Source organism: Camponotus vicinus, unplaced genomic scaffold (genome assembly GCF_025532165.1).
Source record: "Camponotus vicinus isolate PSW18456_S1 unplaced genomic scaffold, iyCamVici1.0 SCAF_5, whole genome shotgun sequence".
Classification (NCBI taxonomy): Eukaryota; Metazoa; Arthropoda; class Insecta; order Hymenoptera; family Formicidae; genus Camponotus; species Camponotus vicinus.
Genome location: NW_028141977.1, coordinates 10,349,972 through 10,376,324, shown reverse-complemented (window position 1 = coordinate 10,376,324; position 26,353 = coordinate 10,349,972). Strand labels below are relative to the sequence as shown.

The 26,353-nt window shown below is 34.8% G+C and overlaps 1 protein-coding gene and 1 long non-coding RNA gene across 3 annotated transcripts in view; both read left to right on the top strand.

Moving 5' to 3' along the window:
* Positions 1 to 26,353, top strand: part of Mesr6 (misexpression suppressor of ras 6) — a 582,772-nt gene that overhangs the window by 97,374 nt on the left and 459,045 nt on the right. The gene's annotated exons all lie outside the window — the stretch shown is intronic.
* The window catches only part of LOC145972207 (uncharacterized), a 67,441-nt gene continuing 57,664 nt past the window's right edge, over positions 16,577 to 26,353 (top strand). Inside the window, exon 1 of the long non-coding RNA XR_014439094.1 lies at positions 16,577 to 16,798. This is a non-coding gene — a long non-coding RNA (uncharacterized LOC145972207). The remainder of the gene's footprint in view (positions 16,799 to 26,353) is intronic.

Here is a 26,353-nt window from a genome sequence, read left to right as displayed (position 1 = left end):
CACTTTTCGTTTGATCACTTAATAATCACACTACAAGCGGTTTACCGCTTCTCATGTACCGAAACATTTTTGCTTATTTTTTAATAATTATTGCGAATTTTGCAAAATGGTAGAAGACTTTTCTTCTCAGTTTGACCCAATCTACTACTACTTTTCGTTTGGTCACTCAGGAATCGGACACCCTGTATATTATTTATGCATATATATCATATATAATTTTTTATATAAATATTTGTTAAATATATTATATAATATAATATAAATATATAATAGATAATATATTATATTAAATATATTAAATAATATATTATATTAAATATATAATATATAATATAATATAAATATAATAAATAAAACCACCAATTAATAAAAGATTATCGATATAGAAAGACAAATGTATCAATTATGGAAAATAAAACATAAAAAAATTTAGGTTTTTACGAAACATTAAGTATAAAATTCCTCTCTCTCTTTTCGATTATTAATGAGATATTTATGGAAGCGCCGAGTTTGCGTTAGCGGGACTTTTTGTCGATCGAAGCAGATGAGGGCTACCGTCCAGTTTCATCATAATGTATCGATACAGATCGTTGCTTCGACGTAATTAAAGCAATAAATTCCGATGTACCCGCAGGCACTTATTGCGGCACGTCCGTGTCCGAGCGTTTCCTATCGCGTGACTATCGGCAACTCTTGATGGATCGGTAACAGGTGCGTGCCAGAGAAGTTACGAGCGCGTCTCCGATCACCCGCACCGACCCGCAATGCGTCGCGAATTATCTGCAAGCCCCGATATATTCATAACTGTTGGCTAAACGCCGATGACCTAATTACGACGCCACGTTTCTCGACGTGCAGCACAATCGTAAAAGCGCAAACCGATTTCGCTCCTTGTCGCGCTGTCGAGTCGCTTTAGCGAGATGTTATCGATCCTACGCGGATCAGGATAATTATGGGAACGAGAGTACCTTTCCGATTGGCAAAATGACATTTAATTTATAAAGTAGAAGCAACGCGCGAGAAAAATAAGCGAATCGTGCAACGTAATGTTGTATAAGTTAATACGCGAATTCACATGGATCGTATTTATGCGATAATTATGAAGAGTATACCCCAAATGAAGACGTGAACATAAAGCAGATATAAAATTGCATCGATGCTATCTATAACATTTTTAATGCACTCGAAAGTTAGTATCTTATGGTATTTATGTCTCCGCACACATATTATCTGACATTGTTTACTTAATCGCGCGATTAGAGAAGCATTTGTCGAAGCAGAAATGCAAAAGTAATCTGATGCTACAATGATATTCCTCGTTAGTCTGGCAGCTTTAAAAATATCAGCAAGATGGCTGTATTTTGATAATACGAACGCTACAGGGACATAGAAACAGTAATCTACCGCTTGCTAATTGGTTCAAATGTCGCATAACTTGCACTTGACCCGCCTCAATGACGTTATTAAGAACTACTGTTTATTATTCGATTTTTAAATTCGGAAGTCGTGGGTTCGCAGATGCCGCTATACGTGTTCAACATAGACGCGGGCGACACATGGCGACATATAGGCGCAATCGGAAATTGCGATCGAGCGGGCGCGACGTTTCGCCGGCCACGAGATCGTCGCACGAAGATTAAGGCGTCGTTTGCGCGTACTCGTGAGTTGGTGTAATAAGCGTGCACATTGACACGAAGGTGCTCGATAATTGGAAGGAAGGAAGGATAATAACGGTGTCGGTCTCCGCTCGTTGATGGCAGTCACGCTTTCCGAAAGTGGCTCCAAGCATCAAAAAGCGGCGGGCCCCGCGGTCCGAGTACGTGCGATTTCGCTTCAGATACTCCGATAATGAACTGTAGACACAGTAGTTCTGTAGGCATTTTCTCAAATTTGCAATATCAATACGTATCGCACCTGACACACGGCCGCACTTAACAAGCTCGTGAAATTAATGAGCCGATACGGTCAGCAATTCTCGCACTTTCAAAGTAAAGAGAATGAATTAAGCGTATTAAAAAAAGTATGGATGATTCTCGTTGCGTTATAACGTACAAATATTTTTACGATAAACAAGAGTCTCCCAAAACATTCTCCGAATGACATAAGTAATTTGCATTTATGATTAACGTCACTGTATTACGAAATTTTTGCTGCAAGAGAGAGAATACAGATACCGTGGAATAAATATTCTTAAAAAGCAAGTGTAACGGAAGCAACGTGGTTAATAAATAATGCAAACGGATGTTGTTGACTGACAGAGAATTGTCAAAGTTGCCGTACTCGAGCTTGTCGCTCAAAAATTCAACGATCTTTATCGACACCTTCTTTTTTAGACATGGTACACGTTATGCAAATCAGGGCGGTATTATTATCGATATCATTTTACAGGAAATGACTTGGCTCATTATTTTAATGACTATACGTGAATAACCACTGTGTCATGTAAATGAACCGGGGTTTCGTTTCTTTTCTTTTATCGAGATGTTTTCGCGGTTAATATAACTTTGAAAAAAATAACTTGGCATCATTGAAAATCATTAAAAAAATACATCTTGTGTTACACACCTCGTTTATTTTAATCTATTTAATCATTAAAGTGATCTAGAAAAATGGAAAAGTTACTACTATTACCCCAACTTGTGCGTGTCAAATATCTAATTATACTGACGTTATATTGCTATGAGTTTAAAAAATAATGTAGATTTATGTGTGTGCTTTTTTTTGACATAACGAATTCTTTGATAAAATATAGCATGGAAGACCCGTCACTTCCGTGCATCCACCTTGCTTATTTGCCATAATTTCTCTCACCGTAACTGAGGTCTGAAATCTGTCTCTTGGAGTGATGTTTCTTTGATTACACAGACGAGCGGAGATAAATTGTTCGTAATTGAAACTTTGAGCCGTAGCAATCGCGATAATCGTCTGAATATTCAGCCTCACTGATTGCGATTAAGATTATCTCGTACAAAATCGAATAGTTGGATGTAATTGTTTTTGCACGTATTTTTTATGTATTTCAATAGAAATAGATGGCTTCTAGCGCAATTGTAGTCTTCATACATATGCATCTTGATATTATGACTTATATACAGTGACTTATAATTTCTTTGCATCAAATAGTGCATGATGTAGTATAATAACAAGTATTAATATTTATAATATTATTGTATTACGCTGGTTTTATAAATAATTGCTCTTATAGATCAGATGATCATCATATATTAACTTAATGTTCGTGTAAAGCATAGTAGGAATTTGTATTCATATTCTCATGAATAGAGACGCGATCAAGTTTGATATGCATTCATGATCTCTCAGTTAATTCAACATGTATATATCATTTTATTGAAATCATTTGTTATATTCCATACAGTTTTAAAAAAATTTAATTCAATTATGAGATCAAGTAACGAATTGTATTGGTATCATCATTTTAGAACACATCGAAATTATTTATGAATATTCTGAAAATATTAAATATAATAATCAAAATATAATTGAAAGTTTATGAAATATAATCACATTTTTATAAACAAATCAACAAATTGATGATTGTGACGAATAACGTTTTTCATCAAAATATAAAGAAAAATTAAAATCAATTGCAATTTCATTGTTCTATATAAGATATTTGAGAATGATAATAATTTACATAATATATATATTTATTACTTTATAAGAACTTCAAATCGGAAATAAATATTTGTTACAGATATGTGTAACAAATTCTGTTACATACAAAAAAAATACTTATACATATACAGTCTAGTTTAAGTCCTATTCCTTTCTTTCGGCTCTTATCTCATAATTATAATAACAAATAGTTTCCTTTTTTTCTAGTATGCACATATTTTGAAGTGGTTTCTCACTATAAATATTTATTTCTTAATAATAATTATTTGCTATTCACATGTATCTAATCGAAGCAATCTTGAAAACTCACACCGGCGCGTTTATAACCTTGGCTGAAGCTCATTGCAGCCATTTTCATGTATCGTACACCATTATTGTAATGTTACGACGCCACAATGGCATCATCTTTTAATCATATATATAATTACGATTGATAAATTGATTGAAGGTAAAATTAATCTATCAAAGAAAGGGAAAAAGAGGGAGATAAAATTAAATCATATTTCCCATCTTGCAATCCATATTTCACAAATGGAATATGACGAGATCAATTAAAAGATACGAATGCTATAATTGATCATGAATGAATGCTAAAAATCATGATCACATGAATAATCTTTTAGAAGTTTATGGTATGTGTTCCCTTTGAAATCATTTGGTTAATAGAGGATGTTCAATGAATGATTGATGATTGTGAGTGATGTTTATTCGTATCAAATTTTCATATCTTTATGAAAGCGTTGATCAGAATCAATACATTGAAAAGTGCTGAGTCCTTCTCTGCTATTGCTTCACAATAACACGTCTATCGTGATACTATTATTATGGCTGTATCTATGGATACTTGACTACATTCTCTGTTACGTCTCTCTATTATGTCTCATTATCTGAGCAAAGAAGAATATTCAATATTTGATCGATAGATTTTCAATTATCCCGCATATTGTCATTATCAATAAATCAAAGCTATCATCTTAATAACTTTTATCTAATAATTGCATTATTATTTCATGCGCGCATAGAATCTTAGATACAACAGCAATAGTTGAACTTTTGAATAAATGTTTATAAAATATTAGCATTGAAATTTTAGAAATATTATTAGATTCTTTTAAATTAATTCTAAAAAAAATTAATCTTATTCTCTGAAAATTTTTATTTTGTTATTATTAGTTTTAAAACGTCAAATATATTTCATATAATATTTATTATATTTCATAAAATAAAAAGATGCATTTTTTTGCTCTCTCTCTCTCTCTCTCTGGCTACATAAACATTTTTTTTCCTTTTAACTTTGCATTAGGTTTATGGTACATAAAGTCTCATGTGGTGCAGCGGATGCACGATATCATTAGATGTCGAGATACAGAAATGCGCGCTCGGTCGAAGAAGAGATTTATTTTTAAAACAACCGGCTTACGACACAACCGATTTATTTTATACAGATATCATTATTACAGGCATACGCTAAGCCTGCTGAGTTAATAAGCGTCGCCGAGCGTGAGGTTTACGGGCTTACGCAAATGGAACGCGTCAAGGAAACGCGTTTTCTCGACTCCCACGCTCTCTTGTCGGATTACTTGTGCGTACACCACGCTGTATGAGATAAAAAAATAATGAGAAAAATGCAGAGAAAGAGAGAGAGAAAGAGATAGAATGTAAAAGGGATGACGAGAGAAAAAGATAAAAAGAGAGAAAGAGAGAGAACAGTGAGATAAGTGTAGACTCGAGAGCAACCTGCACACTTAACGATAAGCGCAGGCCTTTAAGTACCGTTCAATGTGAAAAGTGGCCGCACGTTGCTGACGAGACGATTCGTCGTGCACCAACAACCTCCAGGTATGATAATATCGCGAGATCTTTCCGGGAGTGCGCCTATCGCGCTCATTCGCGGACATCAGGCTATTATTTTGCGCAGGTTGTTTTGAAAGCGTGTTAAATAATCACACCATTTCGGGATTTTTACCCTTCGAGAGCGGCTGAATCTTAAATATAGGCGCGACGCACAGTCTGGCAGCGTCACAAAGCGATCCATAAAGCAATCCATAAAGCGTCGTAAATTCCCGCAAATTGCACGTTTGCTAATTCCGTCGCTCCGTCGTTGACCGAAATTAATATATCTGCTTCTCTTGTCCCTCTTGTAATCCTACATAAATAACAGATACATAATGAGGGGCGATGTGTGTGTTGGTAGCTGATGATGAATATTACACACGTGCGCGCACAGTTGATTCTGTGAGAAATTTGCTCAACATTTGTAAATGTGTCACTCAATTAATTTCAATCCCAATTCACGAGAATTTTTCCTCACATGAACGGTCTTCTAAATACAAGGAACAAAATTATATATAATTATAATTATCTTGTATATTGTGTCTTGTATCTTATTGTTAGTGCGTTTCTTTCGAATCTTCTCAGAATACGTTTTTAATACAAAGGATCATAAATTATAACAATTAAGTGCAATGTATGTTTTGATCTACGCTCACATGATGTTTTCCGCTTGGGAATCGCTTGAACATACGTAATATCCAAAGTCTAGCGGAGAGAGAGATTTGCTTGTAACACTCTGTATATTGTTATAAATTATACCCCGTCACAATTTTATTAACCACTAAATCATGTCGGCTTCGTATGCTTGGGCATATCTACTTTCTCGCGTTGTGTGTAATGAAAGTTTTATCGTGTCGACAAAGTCCCCCCCCTATCCCGTCTCCTCCCCTTCGATATGTCGGCGCGGCCTTTTCTTCATTGTGAACGAACGCGAATAAACGAGGCGTCCGCGATCCGGAGAACGTCGATTGAAACTCGCCTCGATCGGGCTTATGAGCCATAATAGCGACACGGTAGTCATTCTCCTTACCTTAAATCATGTCCGCATGCACGCGCCTCACCGCGGCTCGTCGTCGTTCGCAACAAGCAGCTCCTTAGCCGAGTATAATGGCGCAATAAATTACGCCACTTTGTGAATGTAGTTAAAACTGCTATTATACCCAGGTCGGGGCCATAACTAGCCGCAAGAGGTAAAAATGCGTGCGCATCATTGACCTGGACGTCGGGAAAAAAAAAAAACATCGATGCGCGTCGAGATTCTGATATGCTCGCGGTTATTACATAGGAGAATGGCGCGGATAAGACGAATACGTCCTGTGATAAATTCATTGATTGCGTAGGTGGAAAAACTTCGCAAATGACGCTACGCGTTTATGAATAATAATGACCGTGGCAAATGTTCCTATTAACGGTAATATATTATACTGGCCTCAACGGACACGCTCATAATATTAGCGATCGATGGACGCGGTGTCTTGTTAAGCATCGGAGTGTAATCTCGCATCATGTTTGTCTCGTGTTGCCTCTAGTATCAACTTTTCTTGTCACGCGTTTTTATTAGAATTCCACTCGATTGCTGTATCTGTGTATATTTCAAACATGTTGCAAATCCAGATTTTGTGATTTAATATTTTGCGAGATGATTTCGAGAGTTTGATCTCTCGTCGACAATGGCAATTGAATTTCTCTCTTCTTCAGTTTTTCCGCCCAGCTTTTCATCGTCTAGCGTCATCCATGAACGCGCCAGGTAATTCAGCCTAATGGATTGAGTGTAGCTTAAAGAAGCCTGTTGCCGGGATAAGCATCGGTGCATTAGCGAAGATGACTTCATTCGCGCCCGCTCGTACTATTCCCGCTTTTCCTCGGGCTTTTGCCGCCAAGCAGGGCGTGAGAATGATAATGATAATGGGAACGTCAACGCGCGCGAGGTGATCTGATCGCGATGATTGTATATGAGTCGCATATATCTCAGTCTATTATTTCATGAATGTCGCATGCATGATGTGTTAAACGCATTACGTTTTTTGAACCTACTTCTCTCCTTCCTTTCAGTACGGTAAGAGAAACAAAATGATATGTTACAGTGATCTCTTAGTTTCATGAGTGAGTCGAGAAAAGCCGAATGGGCCGTTCATATTTCTCTCTCTCTCTCTTTTATTATTGCAGAATAAATTTATAAATATTAATGTATATGTTAACTTTTTCTAGATATAAAATATTTTTTTTTCTAAAGGGTTCCATATTTGGAATGATTCTTTGCTATCAGTTAAATTTTGTTTTATAATCATAATTTGAAGAAGAAATATTAATGATGTTTTTTTCTATTTTTTTCTTATATCTTATATTTATAGCATTTGCAACATTTTTCGATATAAAATGTATCATAAAGAAATAATAACAAAGAGATTGAAGATGACGCGCGATGATACAAGTCTGATTCAGCATTATTATTCCCGGTTTAGCTCGCGTGTTTCGTTACGCATCGCGGATGCGCAAGACGGGTCACGTGCATTGTTCTGTCTCGTGATTATTAATTTCTGCCTTTGTTCAATGAAAGACAATAAGACATAAGCTAGCGAGACAGCGATTATGGCGCCTATGCAATGTGCTATCCGAGACACACGCGTGCTACAAAAACCTACCCTATCTCGGGTCTGGTATTTTAAAATGATTTTTGCAACACTTCACTTATTGTGTGTATTTCTGCTTTAATCTTTCTTCTGGTTATCCCTGCTGTATAGAAAGCGCGAGGATAACGATAATAATAAGTTGGCCGATAGTAATGGTGATGATGATGATGATGATGATGATGATGATGATTACGTAGTACGTCGCTTGAACCGCGCTATTGCGGCGCTATTATTGCGTACCTAAAATTGACGCGCCTCGTTACATGCGATAATGATTAAAAGTAAAATTATACGTTCTATCTCGAAATCTTTGCCGATCACGTCGCGTTTGACAGATGTTGATTGGAGTTCAACGTTACCGAGTCATTACGTTTAACCGAAGATATGTACCGAGCGCATGGATTCGCGGAATTATATGGAGTTTATAATTTTTTTCACGAATAACAAACGCAATGTATCATGTATGATGCATTTATTACATAATTCTGAATTTGTAGCATAACATTTAATATGGCATTCCTATCGTTACGTCATCAAAATAGGATTCCGATATCTTTAATAATTGGTCCGTGCAATTTTACTATAATAACACACGATGATGATGCATAGGGGAAATATTTGACACGAAGAGTGAACGACTACTCAAGGTAATATAAAGACCTAATCTTGATTGTTGCAAAAAGAGAGATTATAAATATTAAATTTGCGTTTGCCTGCCACGCTGTGTTTTGTAAGATGAATGTTATACACAGTGTGCACTATAATACTCATATGTTACATTGTGCACATTATATATCAGATGCGTCCAAGAATAATTCGCCGACGTGAACGCGCCGTTAAATGCTTAGAAAAAAGGGAATAGTTAATCTTCTCTTGCGCATTGACCTATTGATCACTCTTGCACATCCATCTATTGTATGGATGCATGTGCAGCACGCTATCATTATCGCGTGAAACCATCTCGAAAGCGTCTCGTTGTCATCCAATGCACGTACCGTAGACGATATGGCTGCAATGCTATGGTTGCATCGCGTCGGACGTGCCACAACAAGATGCATTAGCGTGATTACAATTACGCCAAGCTGCCTAAGTACGGTACGCAATAATACGCACGAATACTTGGCCAGGTGAACGACTGATAATACGATAAACGCAAACATCATTGTGTTAGGCTGGAAATCAGTTCATTGCCAATCTGTTGGAATAATTATTGAAATTGTGTATTATTATAATAAAATTATGTCTAATTATTAAAGCTGGTTGCATCCTATCGCGATGACAGAAATATCTTACAAATGTAAATATTAAATAATTGATAGAGTAGTGGAAAGGCAGTAATAATTGCGATATTTTCGTTAACCTATTTAAAGTACATGCTGCAAATAAATATGTCTTTGTTTACCGAGTTATCATTTACGTACTTCATGATAAATACGAATAACGGATAAGTGACACTAAAATAATGCAAGATAATGACGATAACAATATAGTTCTCTTGTTCACGTTACAAAGAAGCACATTGCAATAATGTGACCGATACACTATCATAATGTATGTAAAAATATGTAAATGATACAAATGACAGCTGTGTCACGTTCCTTATAGTGATTGTTCCGTTGTGTGTGTCCCGCAGAGTTACCGCCCGCTAAAATTACTTAATCGCTCCTCCATTGCCTGCACTTTTGTTACCGCAGTGTAATTTACATTGTCCGGTGTATTCTTTTGCAGGTGGAAAAAAATCTATCTTGCTCTCCCTCATAATCACACTTGCGCGTTAACGTTACTCGAGTCGTTGTGCGTGCGTCGGTGATGTAAACCGCCATTTTCCTACGTGTGAAAATTACATGAAAGATACATGAAACCTTGCAGATATCAATCTTTATTGTAATATTATGAAAGTCTCTATCACGTTTACATAACTACATGTAACTGACTTATATGTAATCAAGAATTTCAAAGACATATGATCATTTATAACCATTTATAACCATTTTGCGACATATTTTAAGGCGTATGCATACAGTGGAGGCTAATTTTCTTTAATATGTATAATCTTGTATATTAATTTGTTTGTTTGCGATGTATTTTTTTCTAGCATTTTAACTCCAGCCGCTTATTTGGATTTTATCGTTTTCCCTTAAAGAGAATTTACATCATCTTTGAACTGCTGTCAGATCAAGACGCGAAAGTTACGTCTTGCTTTACTTTCACGCTAAGCACGTTTCATACATCATGTTCTTTTGCCTATCAGAATTACTATCCTTATTCAGCGAAAATATAATAGCGATATCAAAGTTATTTCTCGTTGTATTATTATTTTCTCGATATGAGAGGGAGATTGTACATATGAGATTATGAAATTTCACTCTATGTGTCGTTCTGTGATGTGAGTGCATTTTATTCTCTTCTATATCAAGATTCGTTCTTCCGCCTCTTGCGAGAAACTAATTTCGATATGATAGCTCAATGATTTATGTCGATTGTATTTACACATTGACACATTAATCATATTGTATTTCTTGCATGCTACATACGTAGTGATATGGTGGGCGAAAATGCATAGTGTCAATAGTGAGTCATAAGTTACAACGTCGTCATTGTCTTGAGACAAAGATGAAAATCTTGCAATTTGTTTTCTACTCTTGGATTCGCAATGATGCAATATGTATCGCGCATCCTAAGTGCTGACGTAGACATTAGAGTTCGATTTGCCTACAATTTTATTATATGTGCTTTTATGTGGAAAAGCACATATAATTTCGTGGAACGTGTTGAGTATCAATAAACTATTATAAAAAACATTTTATACTCGTACTGCACATATTTTACACACATATGAGATGTCGATTCTGTGTACGATCGAACAATTACATAACATTGTTTTGTTACAATCATTCAATAAGATGCGTTAATGTTTGAAATTACAAATTTCTCGCAACATGTGACAATCGAATAAAAGAAGAAACATGTATCTTGTTTTTATGTGAGTGAAAAATATTTTTCTATTATTTTCCAAATTATTTATCTATCTTGCATGTGTTATAAGAAAGAATAATCTGATTATCACAGTTTTTTATTAATTGAAATCTTTTAAAAAGTGTTTCGTAATAATAATACGATACAAGACAAACATTTAATTAGTATGTTATACATGATATTTTTAAAAAACGATTTTATTACATTTATAGACAATTTGTTTTTGCTACTATGTAAAAACAAAAATTATTTTTACATTAAAATTTATGTAAAATTGCAAAATTATATTAACGATAGTACTTGAAATATATCAATACATATATATATATTTTGTATATCTGTTAATAATAAGAAGCCTTTGAATGTCGCAGTCAGATGTTCGTAAGACAACTATCTTGCGTTTCCTTTGAACTTTCTACCATCTCGTGAGCAGTCAGTTTCATATTAAATCATTAATAACTATTGTAAAAATGCATGAAGAAGAGAATAAAGTGGCGTGTCGGCAACAAATCATTTTTTTTCCGGAATTGTTTCTTCACGATAGGTTGGCGACCGAGCTGTCAGGTTACCGTTGCACTAATTGACGTATACTTGTCAGTTTTACCACGGCGAGCCCTAATTATGCACTTCCCCTCGACCTCTTTACGCTTGCGAGTTTACCGAGAACGCATGCGTTCGAAAGAGCACATTGCACGGTGAACTTTCCGTACATGCACTTTTCGTTATATTTCTATCTTGTAAAACAATGTTGCGCATCAAATTATTTATAATTCGAATGTTGATTACATTTATTGGTATTAATAATGGATACGGGTTAAAGGATACGGGTTAGTGGACATGTTTTTCCGTTTGCTAAATATTTCACATATCATTTTTATAATAATAACAACTTATATATATATACTTGTCGTATTTTCTATATTTAAATTATTTAAAATTAGAGACTTTATAGATTTATTTATAAATAAGTATATTTAGCTGGTCATATATTAGTCTCGTAAAGTTATTGAAGTAATGAATACTAGCGCGAGAGTGAATAAAATTGTATGCCTAAGTAAATATTATAAAAAGCTTATTTTTTATGTGAAATGGATTTTTTTATATTATAACATGATCGTAGTTTGATTTAGAAAATGACTACTTTATCGTCAGAGGTTTAAAGAGACGAGAATTCGAGCTTTCACCGCTTCCCTTTCTTATTATTCGGCGCTGATTCCATCGTATATGGCTTAGTAAGTGGTTCCCTCTGTGACAAAATTTCGTACTTATAATTATCCTGCATCCTGCATTTTCGTCCTGGCAGGATATGATGACCCTTTGTTTGAAACTGTAATTAATAATTAATTGACACAAATTTGTAGAAAACAGATATATGATAAATCTTAACTTATTTAAAAATTAATTGATGATTTGTTATAGATATATTGTATTTAAAATTTAATTATTAATATTGAAAGGATACGTCCTTGACAGGAATCTTCTTTTCCACCCGTGTGCTTTTTCCTTTTGTCATGATTTTTAAATTGTACATAATTTAAATTCACATTGAAATTTTCATGATATTTAAATATTAATTTTATAACAAAATATTTTAATCGGAGATATATTTATGATTTATATTAATACATTTAGGTAATGTAAATTAAAAACAAGAGATCAAAAGAAAATATATAAAATTCAAATAAAATTTACAATTAATTTAAGATCATATTATATATGTCACAAAGCAATATGCACATTTAAAAAGTCATAATTAAATCTAAAAATATACAGTTTCAAGATGAGTTAATGTTAGCATAAAGATATCATTTTAAAATATAATTTATTTTGAGAAAATCATATCATTTTAAGAAAATTTATTTTACATAAAGAGATACATCGATTTTCACTTCTATGTATCACACTATTCTTAGATAAGATCTCTAAACATATACATTGCATATCACAGAATGAAAACGAAACTTTATTCATAGATAATGCAAGATTTTACTTTTACTTTAATTTTACTTTAATGCAAGGTTGTAATACATTTTCTTTGTTCTCTTGCCCTTTCATTTACTATTTTATTTAGTCATCGATCGGTCGATGAAACAATCATCGGTCAGATGTACGCAATATGAATCACAAGCATAAAGGTCATCGTGAAAAGTGCAAGTAAGCAGGCGGAGATGGAGATCGCATTAATAGAGATGTGACACGTTGCCATTACATTGTGTGGAGCTTTTCATGCTACCGCAACATATATTCCGTTCAAGTGAATGCCAAGGCTGAGCCTGTCTCCTTTTGGCCGAGAGTCTTTAATACGACACCGTATGCCAATGGTTTTGCGTGCAGATACCTTCATTTAATTACAATACGCATGTCTCCGCTCTTATAACGCTCTTATAAACGTGTCCCCTTCATTTAATTACAATAGCACGACGCATGTAGCGCATAGACGAGAAAATTACCGGTTATTGTGAATAGGAGAATTGTTCTTTGATTTTTTCTTTTCTTTTCTTCTTTTTTTTTTTGTTTCAACCTTCAGCAACATTTGGTATCCGTCGGAGATACTTGCGCGCGATCTCACATACGCGTGCAAGTCTTTTCACGCATTTTATTATACGGATACAACCGCGCGCACGTATGTAAACGCTCGCGCATGTAAACCCTGCTGCTGCTGCTGCTGCTGCTGCTGCAGGTCTATTGTGGCTATTACATCGCCGTTAATGGCACTTCACAATGTAATTTGCGGCACCGCACGATCCTGTCCTCTCTCTTTCGCTCTTCCTTCCTCCGCCCCTCACGCCCGGATGAAAAAGCGACGTGTCTTTCATGCCACCGTGTCATAGAGCCGAGTAATGGACATGTATGAAAAGGTCAATCGAGCGGTCTATGACGAATTGCGTTTATATTGTGATTAAAGCGGTCGCTTATGGCGAGTATATCACAATTTTGAGTGACTCCGATATCTTTCAGTGCTCCAAGATGCAAGCGCATGAAGCAGAAAACTTTATCATAGTACAGTTGCATTGCTTTTATCAATGAATGCACAAAATGTCTAATTGTATGTATATTAATTATTTCTTTTTTTACGAAGCTTTCGATATTCTGCTAAATTTTCTTTCTCATGATCATAAACTTCATAGAGATGTAACAGTTGAAATTACAGATAAAATATTATATATAAATTTGAAATAATTTTAATTAATAGATAATAAAATTAATAAATTGAATAAATTTATATTAATTATACAGACAAAATAAAAATGTTTTGAAAACAGAAAGTTAGTATCAAGAAACATATTTTTGTAAAGAATTTATTGCACAGCTTGATGTGTTCTTTATCTTCAAAACACTCTTTAGTTTGACTTTAATTGATCGATTCAATTATTAATAAACATTTATGATTTTTATTTTACATATGCATGTAACCTTAATTGTATGTTGTATCTTTCTGTATAAAGTTTACCACGAGAAAGAAAACTTGACAGAACCGCTATGCGAAAATAATGAGACATATAAAATTTGTGGTACAGCGTAGCAATTTAATAATAAATATGACATTTGGATAATTACTGATATTATTCGTAATTACATCGGGGTGCCCATGATTGCGTGCTGTTAAAAAATAAATGTTATTTCTTACTTATTAAAATATTCGAATCGAATACCGCCACATATTAATCGCGAAATCGGCCTCTGTTATAAAGTGGCCCGATCTCAATCTGTGAAAATTACACCGCGCGTGTGAGCTTCGATATAAATTCGCATGACACGCGAATAAGATCATCCGGTGCCTGCAGGGCGCTTGGCTTGAGCGGCAGCTCGGCCTTTTAAGCGGATAGTGAGGTAGTACTAACCGCCCTAAGGGTGCTTCCGCAACGATCGATCTTCGATACGCCTGCATCGGAGTTGCCACCGACGAACGGCCGAAAAATGCAGCTTTTACGAAAGGGGACGAAGATAGTTTGTCCAGTTTTTGTGAAGAATTATAGGGATCTCGTCGCGGTGGTCACCTCGGGCGGGTGATTAAAGTCATCGGAGACATGGTAAACTTTATTATTTCGTAGTCTGTTCGACAGCAATTGCATGATTTCGTTTCCGTGCCTCAAGCAATTTGAGCTCGTTTTCTTATCCTTCACCTTGGTTTTACAAAGAATGTATGGCAATCTTTTGTATTTATCAGAAATACATATTTACATGTATATTTATGATATGCACCGGGATAAATTCTCTTAGATCGTATTTCTATCACCTCGAAATAAAATAATACATTGTGATGTATAAGCTTAATATGAAAAGAGCGTTAGCATAAATATACGTGTATTTTGTTGAAAACGAAAGAAAGGATAACAAAAGAAAGAAAGGATGAATTATAAAGAATTAAGGAAAAATGATAAAAAAATTATTGAGATAAAAACCAAAAGAGAAATTGAAACGGAATAACATTCTTTTGTTGAAATAAAAATTTGAGATAGAAATGCATATGAATTTTATTCTAATCGTTATATAAAAAAACATTTCGAATCTTTTCGAGTACTCCGAATAACACATTGCGATTATATTGAATTAAAAATGCAGTGATTATTTTTGTAAAACAATTTTCCATTTTTCAATGTAAATATAAAAATTATTTTTTTATTTAATCATTCCTTTTTATTTATCATCTTTAACCGCGCGACTACACAAAATATAGCAAATTATTGAAAAGAAATTTGTAATCAAATCATAAGTCAAATTGTATTTTACGCGAATTGAAAATATTGCATAAATTTTTAATATAGTTGTGGATCTATTCACATATATTTTCTACCACAATTTCTATTTCATATCAAAAGATAAGTCACAGCGCTTTCTTACATTTTTGAAAACTCATTCTTTTTGTCTTACGCCATAATTAATCATTATTAAATTGTTAGTTTAATTAGACTCGTACGCTATAGAATGTATTTTTTATGATCAAATTTTACGAGCGTGTCTCATATAGCCGACGTGTCGCCGTAAATTTTGTGCGCACGGATCACGGGCGGCGACTTAACGCTAGGCTCAAGGGAGCGCAGAGAGGATAAACAGAAAAAAAGAGAGAGGGAGAGCTAGAAAAGTGGAAAACGAAAGAGAGACAAAAGTCAAGAGGGGAAAAGGGAGAAAGAAACCAAGTGAGAGCGGAAGAAAGGTCGCGCGCGAGAGAGTAAACGAGAAGAGAACTGTTTATCTTGCTACCGGCGGTACGTATCGGTCAATATGTGCCCAGCCTCTGAACACACAGACTGCATACGTGGGGATACATAGGTTCCGATTCCTTCTCCTCTACCTCTTCTTCCTCCGGGCGCGACAGCGGCAGCGGCGGCTATGGCGACGAAGAAGGAGCAGGAGAGAAGGTGGCGGATGGTGGTTGCCTGTGGACTGCACATTACGTACCGCATTATGCGCGTACACAGGGAGCCTTATCTGCGCGAGCACGTCCGGGTAATTTAGCCTGGCACTCCTCACGACGTCTCTTCTTCCCTTCTCCTCCTCATCTTTGACGCTCCCGCATCCTTCCCGCTTCTCCTTCCCCTCGTCACCCCTCTTCATCCCCGTAGCGGGCCATGTCTCTCTCCATCTGCCTCATCATATCCCATAAAAAATGCGTTAAATGTTAATACGTCATTGTGGCTTTATCCGGAGCTATAATAAGGAATATATTGTCAACTAAAGTGCATCGGGATATCGTAATTAGAGTGCCGACGATTGATGACTATGTACGTACTGCGACTACATATTATGTGAGTAGTGTGATCGAACGTGTTGGATGGATGCATCCCGAGACGTTTTCGGAATAATAGCTGCGGGGTGTGATCTCTATGCAGGATGCGCATACGATACAAGTTTGCTATCGAGGCGGTTGATCGATGTCTTTCGCGCGGCTGGACGCGTAATGTCAAGAGACTTGCAATCGTAATTTATTTCCCCATAAAATTACAGTGTGATATGATAATTCCGAGACATGAAACAGACTAATTTACTATCGGACAATAGTTTCTAGTTGATGACTCTGTATAAAGTTGACTTAATAAGCGAACAATGTATATGACTGTTACAGTAATTTATAACTTCATTTTTTATAAATGTAATATTCTCTTTATTTTTTTAATAGTGTTGAGATTTATATTCAAAAATTTTATTTAATTTCTAATTACTTATATATTCCAGGGAAGAATTTTTTTATAGAGATATTGTTGTTTCTCTCAACTATAGACAAAGTTGCCAAAGATGCAATGATTGAATCTTAATAATGCTAAAACATATTTGCTTGCGAAGATACAGTAGGCTAAATATTATTTAAAATGTCTTTCCTCGTGTTCACGAGAAGCCTCACAAAAAGCGTGACGTTATTATGCAATTTGAGTGGCAATATTTTTGACAAGAAGACAAACTATAATTACATTAGATATTTTATTCATTTTTTGCAGCTGATTGTAAGATAAATGATAACTTATTATGCAATTTACTCGTGAGTATTAAGAATTGGCTCTAAGATCAAAAAAGCTGGCGAAGAAACTTTATATTGGTGTCGAGTACTTAATAATCATGAATAAAATGAACATTATTTATGAGACAAGCTGTTATTTCGAATTCTGTCAGTCATAATTTTACAGTTTTTTACGAGGTCTTGAATAACGGTAATCTTCTTTGTCGCATGTATACACACAGCAGTTAATGAATTCTTTAATTCGATATCAACCTGGATGTAAGAACAAATTATTGCACCGGCAGGTGCGACAGTGCTCGCTGCGAGTATACAGACCCTAATATGTTTGTCGCATGTGAGTAAAAATGATTAAATTTGCAATGTCCGACTCAGTTTACGTAATTAAGTCGCGAAAAAGAGTTACTTAATGACATAATTGGTGCTAAACGACAAGTTAAAATTATATTGCATTGCGAGTTTACGAATTCGTCGTATATATATTTTCCTGAATATTTATTTATAATAATTAATATTTGTTTATTGTTTGATGATATTAAAAAATATCTTAAGTTATCGAATAAGTATTGTCATATATATTCAGTCAGCCAGTGCAAGTCCTGCATTAATTTGTTCACACGCGGTCTTTTCGCGCTTCACTCTCGAGTTTGCAGGTATGTTCGTTTGACGGATACGAATTTTGATTTGTACGGTTACGCATACGCATTTTGTCGCACTGTGATGCAAATGGGATAGGTTGCGCGGTAGGAGATACATATATACACGCGGTCTTGATTTAAATCTGAAAAGTAGTCCTTTCGTACCATCGGCCGGACTATTGAGGAGAGTTAGCATGTGAAAGGAAGGCATACCACCGGCAAGGACTCCTCTCAAGAGGTCCTTAAAAACGCCACTTCACCCTAGATTTTTCAGTAATTCGTTCGGTCAGGAAGCCAACTTCAATTTTTATTCCTCATCGCATTCTCGCGTACGGAGATAAGCCTTTTTGAAGAGCGTCAAAGGTTTCGTAAATCTGTTTTTACATTTCATAATATTTTAAAAAAGAAAGAAGAGTTATCTCCTATTATTTTGATATTTATGTTTATATAAATTATATTTTACATGTTCATGATATGTAATTGTATATCTCTCATTTTATCTACAGATTTATATATTTATATATTAATACATATTATGTAAAAGAAGATTTTTGATTCACATAATATGTATTAATATATGTAGTAGCAATATTATATTATTTGGCATTTTTTAAATTGTATTTTTAGGCGACTAATATTTTTATAAATTATTATTATTAAATATTATTATATAAATATTTATATAAATAATATTTATTACTTCTTTATATACATATTTTAATATGTTTATGTTCTTTTGTTTGTTTAAAAGATATATATATGTGGGTGTATATTAATATTTATAATTATTTGTGATATCTTTTTTTTTAATATAAATTTTAAAAAATAAATTTTACTGCAAAAACGGAGGATGACATTTACATCAAACGTGATATGAAATAGTTTTTTTAATCCAACAGTCACTGCACATCGATAACTATTCATTTCTCTGAGAAAATAGCCGTGTTTATATTTCGCAATTATATACCGATTCAATTCTGTGCATTGCGCTCGCGTGTTTGTCGTACCGGTTCATAAAATATCTCGAAAAAATCATTTGATGAGAGAGAATGACCGAGCAGCGAACGATATGCAGATGTCGTGACTTCATTACCTCGATATTACTTATGTTACGAAACGAGAAAATAATATCACTCGTGCCGGCTTGTTCTATAGCAGCGCATATATGATGCGTCAGATATGCTGAAAGATGGAGTGTATACTTGGAAGGGTAATTTCTGCCATAATCCCGTCTTCTCCTTCGTTAGTATAATAACATTCCAAAAGAAAGAAATATTTTTATATTATTAGCTAAAGTATGAGCGCTATACTTACGATTGCTGCTGAATGCAAGAGCCAAGGAACCGAGATACTTATTCCGGATGTACTTATCTAGATTGCACTCGATAAATCGTTATATATAGTCACTACATTTTACACGTTGACGAGCGCGCGTCCGTTAATTTGCGATCCATTTGATTTTTTTCACATACTCTCGATATTGGATAAGAATAACGTTTAATCGAAGCCAGGAAGTGAGGCTTTCTGATTCGCGTTCGGAAACTAAATAATCGCGCTGAAATGCAAACGACGTCTCGAGTCACGTTCGCATTCCAGATGCACGCATCTTTTTCACCCTGCGGGATGAGCCTGAGAAAAAAATCTCGGCGATGGCGTCTCGCATGCGTACCTGCCTGTGACGCGATGCATCGATATTTCCGTCGGCATGCAAATCGTACGGAGGGGTATGTGGGAATTTTCGGGACCTCACGGGACGCACCTCGTAAGCCTCGCTACGTTAAAAGGCGGTGACGAGAAACAGTAGAAAAAAATTATTGTGCAGCCGTCCCCCGGTCTCCCGGTCCACGGGGGTTGCGTTTCGACCGTTTTTCCGCGCCGATGTCACGGCGGTGCGCATAAGAACCGCCGCTAATTATGCGAGAACATACGTACCTGGTCCATGAGATATAAATGCTAAACTCGCGGCATTATGCGCGTGACAGCCTGGTACACGTTAGGGACAATGTTGGGAAGTGGGTTGCGCCTACCTGAAGCGCAACGACGTTACAGACAATGCCGAGCGTTAGGATATGTAGAAAATTCTATTTCCGGTTGTCGAGTAATATCGCCGACGTCACAGTTCGTTAGTCCCCTGTTTGGGCCGAACGGTCCACTCTACGCTGTCACGTCGAATAACCCTTTCTTTCTTGACTTTCGATAGAATATCTTTATTGAAATTGAGAGAATAATTTATCACGAAATCATAATTTTTAAAATAAACTTGAAAATATGCATACTTTTTAATAAAAGAAATAAAAGAAGATAGAAAGAAAGAGAGAGAGAGGGAGAAATAAATTAAAGTTATGAAATTTTTCTAAAAATTTAGCTATCTTTAATTATAGAAAATATGTTTTTTAATTGCATTAAAAATAATAAATTATCGATACAAAGTTTAAACAGAGAGGTACACGTCACACAAAATTCGACAAAATTTTATTCATTTTTTATTCTAAAACAATTCTAAAACAAAAACATTTCTTATCATGAGTATAATTAATCACTTCGAAGCTCTCTCTTTTATACTTATAAGGTCATCGATTCGGGGAAATCATAATGTAACATTACACCGCGCGTGTCTACCATCCGTTCATCTTTCGATATCGTACGATCGATCATCGAACATTGAATCAGACCCTTTTTACACCGCAAAGCAAACACCGCCCATAAATCCATTCTCTCGATCCACCTTGTATGAGGGCGTGCGAGGAAGCCCGAACTAAAATGTCGATTATGCTTCCGAATTATGCTTTTAGGTGCAGGTAGATACGTACATCCGGAGGACACGTATCGCATCTTCGAGGACGCGTTAACTTTTAAAGTCGCCTCTCTTCAGACTTTTTCTTTTTCTATTTCTCTCCCTCTTTCTCTCTCATTCTTTCAATGAAATCGCGTTCGCGCACAATACGCATCAGGACGACAATCGAGCCTACGGGCAAACAGAAAGAGGCACTCTTTGAGCCGCCAATGAAATATACGATTACGAGCCGCACAAGGACCAGAGGTCGAGTAGGGATCCATAGATCACCGATTGGAAGCATATAGGGCCCCGTCAATAGGATCGGCGTCACTTCGGGTTACAAAAGGCGCAGGTTCCACTGGCGGCGTTCGCAGGGGCTCGTTAACCCTAAAGGCGGGTTCGTCGGTCCCTTCTCAGATTGCCCAGGTGGGTCGCAATGGGATGCCAGAATCGAGTGCTCGATCAGTTTCCTCGGAGCTTCGCGAACATCGTCTTCTCCGGCTCGTCGTTGCGCGAAGTTTGCTCGTATTCTTGAGCAATTTGTTTTGCCCTGTACGATGTACAGAATGTACAAAGTGAACGAACATATACATGCATCCTAGAAGCAATAAGAAAACAGTGATCATGCATAGCAACAGTTTTACAAAGCAAAATTGAAATTATAATTTCGAGAATAATTGAAAAAAAAATTATACGATTTTCTCAAACACATCTCTTGACATATTTATAATAAGATTATTTTATCCATAGAAGTCGGTAAAAATTACTATAATAGCGGGAAAATTATAAAAACTAACATATACTTGAAAAAACAATAATATCGATAAATTTTAATTTCCATTCACGAATCAATTGTTAAGAAAATTTGAAGTAATAAGTACATATAGATTACTACATTTTATTTATTATCATAATTATTCTAGTTACATTAATTATAAGTATAATCGCATTAAAACATTCGAGAAGATTTACTTCTCTTAATTAGAAACTGAAACAATTATGAGAAGCTTTCTTGTTGCCCTCCGCGTTTCTACTTCAGTGAATAAGATGTCCCCGTGTTATCCATTTTGGTAGTCATTGTATAGTGGCTTATCGCTTATCGATCGTCGTAAATATACTTGGATTATCCTCAGAGTGCTTCTAAGCAAATCCCGAATTCGCAGATGCTGCGCAGGCATTTTGGTAGGAAGTGAATTATTAGTAAAATGATTCGAGATAATGGAGTATATTAACCTTCTGGAAGACCGCATTTGGGAGGGAGATAGGCAGAAGAGGAAACCGGAAAATATACAGCGAAAAGCGAAACGTGAGGGTAAAATCGTGGTAACCAGACGAAATTAAATCTTCATTAGAAGGAATGCATGAATTATGAAGATGTAAACGCGGCATTCGTGGATGAGAAAACGAGAAGGGGAGCGAATGAGATAAATAATAAACGGTAACAGCCAAAGCACGGTTCTGCGAGTGTTGCGTAGTGAAATGTTTGTCAGAATGCACACTGTTACATGTATCACATTATCAACGATGTGACGTATAATAGATAAATAATTATTCATATATTTCGATCAATTAATTAATTGTTATTTTAATTCTATCTTACTTTTCATTATTTATGGTTATTATTGAAGACATTTCTTTGCAGTTAATTTTAGCTATTATATATTTAGATAGATATTTAATTATAATTTAATTTAATTAATCTGAGATGTGTGCATTGCTATTTTAATTCACAATTTAATTATTCTCCATATAAATTGTTATTTAATTAAATAGTCTCTTAATTGAATATATATATATATATGGATCTATATATATATCTTTTATAACTAAATTTAACTAAAACTAGCAATTAATGGAAAATTAATTGCAAGATCTGCGAAGTCATATAATGGGGATTTACAACGTAGCGATCATCAAGAGAATGCTGCAAGAGTATCTGAGCGACGAGGAGAAAGGGAAAGGGAGAGGAGTGAGTAAAATTATTGCATAGTTCATTACATAATAAGTGCATGATTGACGTGACTATTTGAAGAGACCGTACTTTGGCGTCTATGCTCGTGATAGAATGCTGCGGTTTCTAGCGTTGCAAAACTCACGTCCTCCGCGTCTATTCTTTCGCGGAGACAACTCTGCGTATTCTTCCATCCTACGGGAACACTATTACTTCCTATGAGTTCCACATGCCAAATGTGGTCCGTATGTTAAATAGGGGCGCTGCTTTCTTGCGTCATGTTGAGATGAAATAGGTCGTTGGGTGATAAACCATTCGAGTTATAGCACAGTTCAAGAAAATATTTTCAATCTTCGTATGATGTATCGGACAATATGCCGCGTTTATGGCTTTGCAAGAAAGGAGAGGGAAAATGCGAGAGCTTTTGCACAACTAATATAAATAATTCGAATGATATAATATAAATAATTATAATAATATAATATAATTCGCGAAGTACAAGTGCGCGATGTAGATCGCGAAGAGTATCGTTAATTTTCATGCTTACGCGAGACTGAAAGTCGACGGCATAATCAGAAACTCCTACCTCTTGGATAGAAACGCCATACGTGATCTCAAGTCTAGATGACAATCCATAGATAGAAATGAGAATATATGAGTTGTTGTATTTGCCGTTATCCTTTTAGAAGATTTCATCTTCACCGTTAGTTTAGCATCTCGGAGAGAAAAGAATCGGGATGACAATATTTTAAGCACATAATTATACAATTATTTCTAATAAATTAAAAAAATATGGTTTTATCAAATGATGACTTGCAACCGAATTAATTATTTTAGGTCATTTATTAATAACATACATTTGAAATAATAAAAATAAAAATTGTGCTCCTGTCAACTATTGAATTTATAAGAGGCACGCGTAAAGTCGGTAGCGCAATATCCAGCTGATTGATCGTCGGTAAAACGTGAATTTTCAAAGGGGAAAGTTATTCCTGTTTAATATCAGAATTTATATCGTCTTGAGAATGAATGCAATGCGATACACGATCTACAGTTTTTTTTTACCATCCGACATTACTGCCTACGTACGTGTCAACTCGAGACAACGAGCTTTCAACCTTTTGTACGCATGACAGCAAAGCGCACCAAGCGAAACGTAGAACGCGTGGGTGTAACGCTTGTAACCTGATCCACGTGGTATTCATAGCGGCATGATCAATAAAAAAAGTACAATCTGTGCATTTGTATCTAGAAAGATTATGCATTTTAAACTTTGATGTTTGCATGTTCTAGTTTCATATTTTTGACTATGCAAAAGGAAACATGCAAATTCATGGATTTTATGAAAAATATTATAATATTTCGTTAATATAGCAAATATATATATTGGGATAATTAACGACAAGAATTTTTATAATAATTATTTTCAATTTTACTTTTCTTTTATCTTTAATTTCTATTAAAAGAAGAACTTGTGTACGTATCTGTATTCAATTATCATGATGGATGTCTGTTCAATTATTAACGTAGAATAATACTTTTTATTCACTTAACACGTGCATATGATATACTTTCATAGAAATATGTAAAATAAGTACATGTAAATTCCAGACATAATAACAAATTGTTGCATTATACGTTCTCTCTTAATCGTTGAAATCTTAGTACTGTGATTTCTTACGTGAACGTATATAATTGGGGACGCGCATTAAATGCGATGCCGTAAATACACACGTGCGTATGCGTGTAATTTATCATGCAAGATCGAGCGATGGCCTCAGGCAGCATCATCCAAGATAACATGGAACTCCATTTCATGGAAATCTTAAGTATCATTATGCACTACCTTTCACCTTTGTATTTCACCGAAATATAATAGCAACCGTATATCTATACAATTATTATACAATTATTGAAAAACATGTAAAATAAAGAACATGCTTTTAATCTATATCTATGCGATATTACGATCACTTACTAATATTGCTTAAAACATATTTTTTTCATTAAGAGACTTTTTAACTCGAGAAACTGTGATTTCGTTTTGATTGTTGTACTTTTATAAATATACGATTTTTTACCACGTCAAATTCAGGATGTCTTAGGAACTTTATGTTCAATGGAAAGTGAAACATAACTTCTTCAACATCTTTCCCCATGTTACTCCCTGCTGAGAATGCGTATCTTCGCGCAAATAGGTTGAAGTCAGACCGAATATTTATGATGGCATCATGTAATTACGTCTGCGTACATATTTCATCGTAAGATGCATCAATCCGTAGATGCAGGATGTGAAGGCATAGAGCCGATAAGTAAGACATATGAGGAAAAAATGTCATATGTATATATACGCGCGTTTCTTTTCGAGCTAGCTTAAACAGCGACTGGCTTTTTGTCTGCGTCGTGAAAGATTACAAAGTGTGCAACTCACAACCGCGCGACTCGATAACAAGGAACCCCCTTGTGTGCACCATACGCGAGTCATTGCTGGAGTACGTCTCAATCATTCGTTCACGAGCACCACGTGGTGGAACACCGGAGGATGCTGTTCTGACCGTACATTAAGCAAACTATGCTATTAGCAAAATGCTCTTTCATAAGATTCTTTTTGTACTTCGTGCGGATAGATGATGATCTCTCGGCTATGTTATTAGAACAGGTATGTTAATAATCATTTAAATAAGAAAATACAAAATTTTCAGTCATAAATTATTTATTAAAAAAAAGATAATAATGAATTTATTAGAGAATTTACTAAGATTTATCTCTTACTTTTCTTAAAGTTTTTTTCTAAATATTTGCTTGGAAAAATTATAGGATTTTTGCACACACGCAATCTTTTTATATAAAAATAACTCCTAAACAAATATACATATTATAATTAAAATATGATTAAATTTAATTTCTTGAAATTCCTTTTTCATTTTTTTTGTACATATGATAGAGATTCTGTTGGTTAAAATTCTGTATAGACACTTGACCGTATACTTAAAAAGAGGAAAAGGGAGAGAGAGACTTCTAAGTACATATATATCAAAACAATCTTTCAAAGTAGATACTTGCTAACCCATTATATTCCTTTTTTTCTCCATGGATTGGTTTATATCCCATGGCTTTATTTACTTCATAAGAAGAACTTCGTTAGAAGTGCTTAACACATATTTTGAGGTACCTATTTGGTTATATCTCGTCACATATATATCATCTATATAAAATTTATCAATAATACTTGTTATCCATTCAAATTTTTTTATTTAATATATCGATCGATTTTTGAATATGGATGAATAGAGTTCTTTGAATATGGATGAATAGAGTTCTTGTTTGATAGGAGACTTGTAGAATAATTATATCAATTATAAAAATCATGATTAAAAAATAAGAATTTATCATAATACTTAACAAAAAATCTATCTCTAATGCTTAATAAATTGACAATAATTAAAATAGTTAAATTTTTCA